General features: G+C 43.2%; 1 long non-coding RNA gene across 2 annotated transcripts in view; it reads right to left on the bottom strand.

Moving 5' to 3' along the window:
• Nucleotides 1-293: 293 nt before the first annotated feature.
• LOC142436777 (uncharacterized) overlaps nt 294-10928 on the bottom strand; it is a 45221-nt gene continuing 34586 nt past the window's right edge. Inside the window, exon 3 of one of the 2 annotated variants that reach the window (XR_012782107.1) lies at nt 294-488. This is a non-coding gene — a long non-coding RNA (uncharacterized LOC142436777). The remainder of the gene's footprint in view (nt 489-10928) is intronic. The other variant, XR_012782108.1, reaches the window with a different exon arrangement.

Below are 10928 nucleotides of genomic sequence, written 5' to 3'. Positions count from 1 at the left end.
CTCTCTGCACCAAAGGTCAACACTCACATTTATAACACGTAAGGAAACTTAGTAGACTCATAGTCACACTTGATATAAGAAATCAGTATAACACTAAGAGCCTTATATTCATGGGGAAACATGACATCATGCTCCTGAGAGGAAAGTACTACACTTGTTTATATAACAAAGTATTCCCATTACTCAGCTCACATACTGCAATAGCATCACTGAGTATGAAACATACACAAATATACATATACACACGCACGCACACATCTTTCCGTTTTTAATGAAAATATTCATACCTACTGAGGCCAGGTTTCTAAAAGTTTCCATCATCCCGTGTCTCTATAGTTTCCTCTCAGAAAGGTCCAGCAATGCCCATTCTTCCTCGGAGAAATTCAGAGCCACCTCCTCAACAGCCACAGTGTCCTAAAACATCCCGTATATTCTGGCTTGGCAAGGTACCATGCATTCCACTATGTGAAAGGATGAAGAAGACAGTCCTGGGGAAACAGAGACTTCACATGGGCATTAGACACAGGGGTCTTGCTCTAAGGATTTCCATCAGGGTTTAGCTAACCCACTTCACCCACTAGATCAGCTGTTCTGAACCTGTGGGTTGCAACTCCTTTGGGGGTTGAACAACCCTCTCAAAGGGTTCTCCCGTTCATAACAGTAGCAAAATTACAGTAATGAAAATAATTTTTTGGTTGGGGGGTGAGCACACATGAGGAACTGTATTAAAGGGTTACAGCATTAGGAAGGTTGAGAACCACTGCACTAGACACACTCCCTCACTAATTACATGTTATCCCAAGGACTGCATGCTTCTAGCATAATGAGTTTATCTCTGTACAGTTTGTCTGTGACCAACTGCAGCCTTATTTCTATCTAGCTGTTTCAGAATAGAGAACAGTCAGAACACATAAATCAGATGAATGATCAAAAATAAAAGCCTCGATTCCAAATTCATATCCTCTCTTCCATTGGAGGGAGGATTGAAATTAGAATATTTATCAGAACAGGAAGCACAGGGTGAAAGGAAGATGACAACTAGGAAACACTGCAGAATTTGTGCTTCTCCCTGTCGCCCCTCCTTAGCCATTGGAGAGCTGCTGGTATGAACTAACAAAGTAGGGACCCAAAGCCCTGGAGTCATGGTATCCTCTTGGAGAATTCTACGTGATCAAGAGCTGACGTGTTACCTGGTGATAGAGATGATTATTTGGGGAATTATGAAATTTTCTATAGAGTGTCTATGTTACTCGCCTACTTTCCAGTCACTCTGCAGTTGCACGCTTGTGTATTTTGTATTTTCAATGAGATAGGACAAGCTATTGAAAAGGGAAACCGGGCAAGAGTGAAAGGTAACAACAGAATATAGATACCCTCTGTACACTGGTACAGATAGGAACATGGAAACAAGGAATCCAAGGTGGATGATCCATTCAGGTCCAGTGGTGAGAGTGGCGATACCAGGAGGATGGAGGGAGGGTGGGGTGGAAAGAGCGAACTGATTACAAGGATCTACATATAACCTCCTCCCTGGGGGATTGACAACAGAAAAGTGGGTGAAGGGACATTTTGGACAGTATAAGATATGACAAAATAATAATTTATAAGTTATCAAGGGTTCATAAGGGAGGGGGTAGTGGGGAGGGAGGGGCAAAAATGAGGAGCTGATGCCAGGGGCTTAGGTAAAGTGCAAATGCTTTGAGATTGATAATGGAAATGAATGTGCAAATGTGCTTTACACAATTGATGTATGGATTGTGATGAGTTGTAATATAATGATTAAAAAAAAGAATATATGCAGATATCTTGAAAATTTTCCCACTGAGACAAAGCTACTGTCATGTAATTATTATGGACTGCTCCCCTCAAAAAATACTGGATACGCACATCAATACACACTAAGCTCATAGGATATACTGACAAAAGAGCACAATATATTCAGTATCATAATAGCATGTCCTTTTTGCTGATTGGGAAAATGTACTTAGGTTCCAATTTTCTTATAAGTTGACTGAACTTCAGTGCATTTCAATGTTAAACTGTTAGGATACTAGGACTTACATACCAGGCTTTGAGATGTTTTTCACATTTTAGATTTTTAAAGATTTTTTCACATTTGCAGATCATGGAAGGACGACTAGCTGAACATGATGACCACTAGCATTCTCTCAGCTGTGGGACTGGCCTCCATGACTTGTCATACTTTTGTTCCCGCATCTTTTCAGGAGAGACCAGTCCCTGGAGAAGGACATGGTGCTTGGTGAGGGAGAGAGAGGCAAAGAAGAGAAAGGCCTTCGCCAACATGGATCGACACAGGGGCTGTCGCAATGGCTCCAACGTGGGAACATGTGAGGATGGTGCAGGACAGGGCAGTGTGTCGCGCTGTTACATAGAGGGCTTTAGGGGCTGGAATGGACACGAAGCCACCTAACAACAACATAGAAAAGGTTGCACTTTATGCTAAGATTTCACAGCATGGCCAACTAGCTATGGCATAAAGTCGCATGAGCTGTCACGGTCACTCCACAATTCTGCTACAACAGTGTAACCTAGTGTCGACCCAATAAGCCTTTCAAAATCTCATCCACAGCAGTGCATCGGGTGCCGGGTTTTAAAGCCTTCCCTTTCCTTCATGATGAACCAAAACCAAATGGACTGCGGTCAAGTACATTTTAACTCATTTTGACCATAAAACAGGGAGTGGAACTGCTCGCTAGTGTTTCCAAGTCTGTAAATCTTCACGGGCCCACGCAGCCTCCTTGGCCTCCCTTAATGGGCCTGGAATGCTGGAGCCACAAAGGGTCTGGCCAGCGGCATCGATTAAACCAGTGAACCACTAGGGCCTCTTTCACACAACATGTTCATGATAAAACACTGCATTTATTCAGCAACCACGATTCTGAGGCAATTTCCAAAAAGATTTGGCCACATTGGCTCATTTAGTCCTCTTGTCACTCACTTTTAAGCAGATGTTGCTCCCAATGGGATAGAGCTGAAGTCACCAACATTACTCACAATTTCAGTATTGCTCAAATGAAAACTTGTTGAACCAGGTCAGCATGCAGGTCCATGTGTGTACAACTAAATGCCTGGCAATTACATTTCTGTTCATATGCCCAGAGCTTTTTATTCTGTCAGTCATCAGTTACAGAGATGATCTGGATCTTCTGTGTAGTACAAAGAGGAGATGAAGAAAACAATCTATTCAATTCAGATAACTGGAACGCATTGTCCTGGAAAAGCCAGGACCCTCAGACAATACTGCTTACCTCAGGGCCGTACAACTGGCTCTTGCATATAAGAAATTATTAGATTGATTGAGCAAATAAAAAACCATTGAGCAAATCAGAACAAAACCAGACCAATGTGTTCTGAGAGGGCACACCATTCCAAAACCAACAGTTCAACCCTGGACACATGAGGTGGCTATGAGTTGAAAACACTCCACAGTAAAAAACAAGAACAAAAGCACAAGGCCAAATGATAATAACTCTTATGAGAAATGCAACAGAGGTGGAGTCTAAGCATTAACACATACATATTTACATTTCGTGAGCTAGTGTAGGGAGAAATAAAATGATCACTTTAGGAAACACTAGCCAGAGAACCCTGGCATGATAAGGAAATTCTAACAACATGGGAAGGTTCTGTGATGAATTTGCAAATGCTCAGTTCGATTTCCGTTTCTCAAACATACAGGCTAAGGAGTCAAAGAGCACCCAGGTCTTCAGGGGCCGGAGAGGGAAGCTCCATGGTCAGCCACTAAATGAAAAGCTCGTTAGCAATAAGCATTCATGGAACTTCCCACACTGGAAAATAAGTGGAGCATGAAGAAGCACCAGCAAGAAAGTAAAACAAAAGAGGCAATAGTTAAAAGAAATGCAAATGAGGACGTTCAGGTTTATGACCAATATGTGAAGAGCTCAAAGTCACCATTCCAGTCTCAGAGATAAAAGCTGACCATGTTGAAGTCAGAGTACGGAGGTCACAGGGCATGTTTTTCTTTCTGGTGTACATTTTTTTAAAAAATTACTGTCATTGAGTCAATTCTGACTCAAAGCATCCCCACAGAGCAGAGTAGAACAGGGCCTGCGCGTTTCTGAAACTGCAACTCTTTAAGGGAGTAGAAAGCCTCATCTTCTACTGTGGACCAGTGAGCGGTTTTGAATGGCTGAACATGTGGGTACCAACCCAACGCATAGCACACTACATCACCATGGGTGCACAGTGTTGTAATAAATTGGAGAAAACTAGATGGTAACTAACAACAAGAAAAGCATCCTTTTAAATGCCTCTAATTAATTACTCTAGTTAGGACCCAGAGCAAACATCTGTCCTCAATACAGAGGGGCGGTGAAAACAGGTACTCTCTCAGCTGATTTCATTGTGAAATCATTCTGTGTACCTGCCTATGGGGCCCTTTTGTTTACAAGTGGTTTTCCTTATCTGCCCTTAGTAGTCTAATCAATTGCATTCATTGAAAACAGTGATTTGAAGGATGTGATGGGATTAACTAATGGGTAGTCCAAAAGAGTTTGTTCCTAGAGGAGAAAATACCAGACCACAGGGTATTAGGAAGAAATGTACTTGCTATGTTTTAAGGATAGTCAAAGCCCAGGTTGAACAAATACATTTTTATAAGGATAAAGGAAGTCAGAAAGGTGTGTCGTTGGGATTTCAATGAAGAAATGCAAAAAGATTGAAATCAATAAAAAAGTAGCATGTTCCAAAATTTCATACCATTGTGTGCTCACTTTCCCTATAAGATCACTAAAGACAAATGGGGGATGAACAACAGAAAAGTGGGTGAAGGGAGACATCGGACACAGTGGATGGATGTATGGATAGTGATAAGAGTTGTCTGAGCCCAACGTAAATGATTAAAAAAAATAGCATGTTCCAAAAAACTCTCCTCCACTAATATATCAGTTCCCAAAACTGTCAACAAAAAATATTCTATTTTTTGCACTTCACAAGAGTCCACAAAAAATGTGAATCAAATTGCATTTAGCCTCAAATAGCTAATAAGGGGTCAAGAACAAGGGTTGGCATTGTCCGCACATAACTCCCTGCCACCACATCTGGTCCAACTCACAGCAGAGCTATCACAGAGCAGAACTCCCTGTAGGACTCCCACGCCTGCACATCTTTAGTGGAGCAGGCAGACTCATCTTCTCTGCACATTTCTGGTGAGTGTGCACAGCTGCCCTTGCAGTCAGCAGCCCAATATTTAACCCACTGGACAAAAGGACTCCTTTGTTCACGTGTCCCACATACAATAAAGTATCATTACAGGAACTCATGAAAGACCTACAGAAAAAGAAAAGCAGCTCCAGAAAGGCCCACCAATTTGTAAGGGAAGCTAATTCCTGACACATCAGGCTACACAGGGCTCTGCCTGCAAGCACTCACACTTCAAGATGCAGGTCCCTAAATGGAGTCCCTGAGTAGTGTGAGCAACAGAGTGCTCAGCTACCAAACAAATGATTAGAGACTGAAGGCAACCTTAGAAGAAATCAACAACTTCTGAAGTTAGCCAATGAAAATCTTACGGAGCATAGTTTTACTCTGAAACCACATACGGTCACCATATGGAACCCAATGGTAGGCAAAATGATTGATATTTAACAAGTATTACTTAATTGAGATACAAGGAGCTCATTGGTAGCCAATCCTTCATGCCATGAATGCACAAGGGGTTTTTGAAAAAGGCCATGGGAAAATGGAATAAAAATAATGGAATTTTTCCATTTGGAAGCTACTGCATATCTTTTCCTAATAGATTATGCTAAACAGTGCAAAATTATGCTAAATAGAATAATGTCATAAATCTTTTTAAATTCCTCAAATATTGTACATCTTTAAAGTATTTAGGATCCCTGTTCATCTTCCATGATAATTCAGAAAGAATACTAAGCTATTTACATATAGCATCTCTCTTAAAGATCTATTAAAGCTGATATTAATTTTATTCTCTATCTATGGTAAAGAGACCAGTTAGGTTACCGTATATATGTACGATACACATAAAAACTTGAGAGCTGAAAATTTACAGAATGACTTTATTTTTCTGGGTCCTGCAAATTTTACAAATTCAACTGTGTGGTTTTTCATGTTATAGTTAGAAACTCAATCTCCTTGTAGTTTTGAATTTTCCTTCTTTGATAGATTGCCAGGTTTCATAGGTTCTGGCATGTGTGTACATACACACATGTGTGTCTTGCTTAGTTTTTTATGTCCCTGAGCATGATAATGGTTACCATGGATAGGTGTTCATGGAAAGGCTGGAAGTTTGTGTCTACTCAGTCTCCAGGGAAGAAAGCCTGGGTGATGCACTTGAGAAACCAGTCACTGAAACCCCTCGGCAACATCCCTGCACTCTGACTCACATGGAGTCCCCAGGAGTTGGTGTGGGTTTGATGGCAGATGCTTGATTTGGTTCATTCCTTTGGGGGAAAAATGAATTCTGGTATCATTTGCTACTCTGCAGGCTGGCAGTTCAACCTCACCAGCACATCTGCAAAAGGAAAATGAGGCTGGTTGCTTCTGTATAGATTTTGTTATCAGATACCTATGGAGGAACACTATGAGTCAGAATTGACTGTGTGGCAGTGAGTTTGTTTTGGGGGGTGGGACAAAGTTTCTAGGTGGCACAAACAGCTTGCACTAGACTGTTCCCCTGAGGCTTGATGGGGGTAAACAGCCCGCATTACTGTGGAAGAACAGGAGATCTGCTTCCACAAACATGATGCTCCAGAAAAACTATGGAACAGTTCTGCTCTATAACACATGACATAGCCATGAGATGGAACTAACTCCATGACACCTAACCAAAGGGGAAATTGAACATGATCACATATTCTTGTCTATGTATACACATGGATATTACATTGAAATTATGACTAAATCAAAAACAAATATAATTCCCATTAAGAATCACCATGTCTGCAATGAATAACATGTCAGTGTGGCCCATCTAAATTAGTCCGTGAAGAAGCCCCACTGCTCCAGTGGTTAAAGGACTGGCAGCTCCATGAAGTGGCCATCTGGTAACGCATGATTATAGCCTAGAAACCCCAACGAGGAGTGGAAGGTGCTGTGACATCACTCACAGAATCCACTGTAGCGCAGTGGACAAAACAAGCCTCTTATCAAGAACGCGTGGATAAAAGGCTAGAACATTCAAGCATTACCATGCAGTGGGGCACAGAGAAAATAACATGCTATCTTACTATATATAACAGTTATATATCTGGAGGTTGCCTTCTATTAGAAATAATCATGACACAAATTTTAAAAGGAGGAGCTATTAGTAGGACTCTGTTCTTGAACAGCAAATGCAAACAAATTGAAGAGCTAACATATGAAAAAAAAGTAAATCAAAAGATTAATCAGGGCCACAGGGAAAAGGATCAAATGCAAAGCTTCACTGGAGCTGGCCGCCAGGAAACAGCTGGCGCTCAATCCATCGGGCCCCAAGCGCACTACTTGAACTCTGGTTTATACAGCAAGAAACCACGAACGGTCGGGAATACTTTTCTCCTCCGATCACAACTGTACACGCTGACTAAGGGGGGTGGAGCAGCTAGGGAACTTCCTGCTGATATCCAACATGGGCATGGGCAGCAGCCCACTAACATTTTGAATCTGGTGGGTCCGGGGACCAATGCAGAAATAGCAAGCTTAAGCAATGGAAATATAGAGGCGAGTGTCAGCAGGTTAGCAAATGAGACTTAGGGTCGTTCAGTCACAGTATGCAGCCATTAGGATGTGGATGTATGTCCACTATTAATGATTTCAAAATAAATCATGTGGGGAGAGGGGGTTGGGGAGGATGGGGACCAACTCAAGCATAAGCTGGAAAATATAGAAGCTAAATTCATCTGGTTAATTAATAAACATCAGGATATTTCAAACGCTTTCTGTATCCAGTAGGATAAATGATGGATTTCAATCTATGTCACTGTGAAAATAAAATAACTGAAATTACCAAAAAGTGCTGACCTTGACCACATGTGCCACTAACTTACATCAATTCTGACTCACAGTGACCCCAGAGGACAGAGTAGAACTGCCCTGTGGATTTTCAAAACTGAAACACTACAGGGGAAGACCTATTATTTCTCCACATTAATATATAAAATGACTTGAAAATAAGTAAGTAAAATAATTGCTGGGTCCTGCAATTCAAAAGGATGTAAAAGGAAACCAAAACTCCCTATTAAAAATATGAGTGGATATTAAATCTGGGCCAGCAAGCTCTAAGAGCCAAGAAGGATCATAAGAGGGTGGCGGCAGGGGGGAAAGTGGCAGTTTAAAGAGAGATGAGCCATCAATGCAACCAATCTCTGAGATGAGGCTTATAGGGGAAACATCCCCCCCTGGGGCTCTTCACACTCCAAGTGGAAAAGTCCAGCATCCGCAGACACAAATCTCAGGAGCTGTATTAGAGATTAAAGTCTTAGCACTCCAGTGAGTAAAGCGCTATAGGATAGATGGCTGTAGATTAAGCCTCCATTGAATTCTTTCTGATCATCAAGCAAGGAAATAGATTAAATTGGCCCAGGGACAGAGGAACTGGGAAGGTGAACACCATTCACTGATCTCCAGGTAATGCAGAGGGTCCTATAGTCAGGAGCCCAAAATGCCTTAGCAGTTGAGCCCTGACTGCCTGGGTCAGAAGGACTTGGAACAATCTTGTAAAATGCTCTATCTGGCAATGAAGGTGGCTCAGTTACAGTCCTGTCCCTGCTTCTGTAGTCCCATTTATAACATGCTGTACTGATGCTCCACCAATCAGAAACGTGTGACCGTTTCCTCTGTTGCAATCTTATTTCATTCGATTCCCGACTTGACTGTTTCCCTGAACTGCACTATGATCTCCATCCGGTGATGGGTCCGTGTCTTTGTATTCTCTTTGTCTCTTTTAATAATTAATAAATGTTCTCCGTAAATTATATTTGAGATTGGAGTTCCTTTTGTAGTCCAAATCAGAGCACAAGCTAGTTTTTGATGGGCAGAAATGGTTAAGAACATGCAGTAGAGTAAAAAGGAGACCGCGTTTTAAATATAGTTTAAAGAGAACATCTATTAAATCTTATGAGACAAAGACAGCACAAGGGCACAAACACATCATCTGAATGAAGGAAGCCACCAACAGGAGGTGGAAATGGCTTCCAAGGTTCACAACTGAGATGTGAGCCAAAGAGGGTGTGGGGGAGGGGCGGGGCAAAGGAAACTCACAAAAGCATGCATCTCAATGGCAGACATTCCATCCTTAGATAGCAGGCTTACAAAATGGGTCCAGGGCCTCCTGACCAATGCAGTCAGGGAAAGGCTAAAAGCAAGTGGCTCCTGACTAGGAGTCCCCTGGACTGTCTCCAGTTTGGTGACCTCCATCAAGGACACACACTCAGGCAAACCTCCAAGAGAAACTGCTTCTCCATGGGCTGCCTGCAGAGGTGAAGCAAAGCCACCCTGCAAAGCCTGAGGGCCAGATTACCTACTACCTTGGTTCCTGGGCAGAAACCACTCAATAGAGGCTCACTCCATGTGGGGCTCTGCAATCTATGCAAGGACCAGATCTGTGCGGGGATTTGGGGCTGTCACTGCTCTGGTACCCCTTTGCAAAGCAGGGTGCTGAGAAGTTAAGCTCTAATACAGACCTCGGTCATCAGTGGGGTGGCCTGATGACTGCAAGGCTGCCTCTCCTTTCAGTAAAGGCCACTCTGGGGTCCCCAAGCTCTCATGCCCGCGACCTGACACGAAGGGACAGGCCCCAGGCAACCCCCCCCCCCAAAAAAAAAACAAAAAAACCACGCAATCGCGCCTTTCTGGACGGAGGAACTCTGAGCAGAAAAAGCGGCCAGAGTATTTCCGCGCCCGAAGGCAAAGGCCTGCAACCAATTCAATAAGGATTTAACTGGAAATGTCCCAGGGGGTCGCGGCGACCTGGAACACTGTTGTATGGGGTGCGGGAAGTGTAACGTCCACGGGAACCCGGACACAGCTGGGACTCCAGGCCTGCAGGGGATTCCGCGCCAGGGATCAGCACAGAAACACAGAAACTCACCCACAGAAGCTCTTGGGCCGCACTCTTGGATCCTTCTCACTCAGAGGAAATGGGTTCAGCAGGAAACTATCACCTGGGGAGGGGGTGGGGTGGTCTCTGTGGGAAGGGGCGGGGCCTGGAGGTAATGAGGGTGTCGTGGAGGGAGGTTCCTGGAGGTGAGGCTCAGGGCCTGGCAAGGCAAAGGATTCATTCTTAGTAGTTTCTTCTTAGTCTGGAAGCCCTGCTGAAATCTGAGCACTTTGGGTGGCCCAGCTTGCATTTGAAAAGCGTTTGCATTTGAATCCCAACACCACACAAGTCCAGGCACAAAGACAAACTGAAAGAAAAGTGATGGGTGGAAGGCATGCTTCCCAAGTGGGAATTTCCCCAAGAGACACTCCAGCAGCTAGGGCCACAGAGACACACACTTGACAGCATCTGCTGCCATCTGCTCCACCTGACCACATCTCTCCTGCTTTTCACCTGGACGCCTCTAAAACTCAGACACTGATTTCAGGCTCTGCTCCCTGTGCTTCAGGCTCTGCTCCCTGTGTATGATCAGGTGAGCATCAAGATGGGGAATCCCTGAAAATGCCAGTTATCCTGTTGTCTTCTTCTCCTCCCTTGCTCTCTCTCTCTCCCAGCACTGCTTAAGATTTATTTCCCCCCAATCTGTGGGTTCTTATGTTCACATAGGTTTTTATGAAACCTTTCTATGTGAACAAGTGTCTATTTTGACCAAGTTACAGTCAACTAATTGTCCTACACAGAATGTTTCCTTTAATATATTTCATGTGTTGAGGTCTCTCCTTTCTATTTCTATGTTATTGAGGGTTTTTATCAGGAATAGGTAGTAGATATTGTCAAATGCCTTTTA

This window comes from Tenrec ecaudatus, unplaced genomic scaffold (genome assembly GCF_050624435.1).
Source record: "Tenrec ecaudatus isolate mTenEca1 unplaced genomic scaffold, mTenEca1.hap1 Scaffold_613, whole genome shotgun sequence".
NCBI lineage: Eukaryota > Metazoa > Chordata > Mammalia > Afrosoricida > Tenrecidae > Tenrec > Tenrec ecaudatus.
The sequence above is the reverse complement of the archived record's forward strand: the minus strand, read 5'-3'. Positions and strand labels throughout refer to the sequence as shown.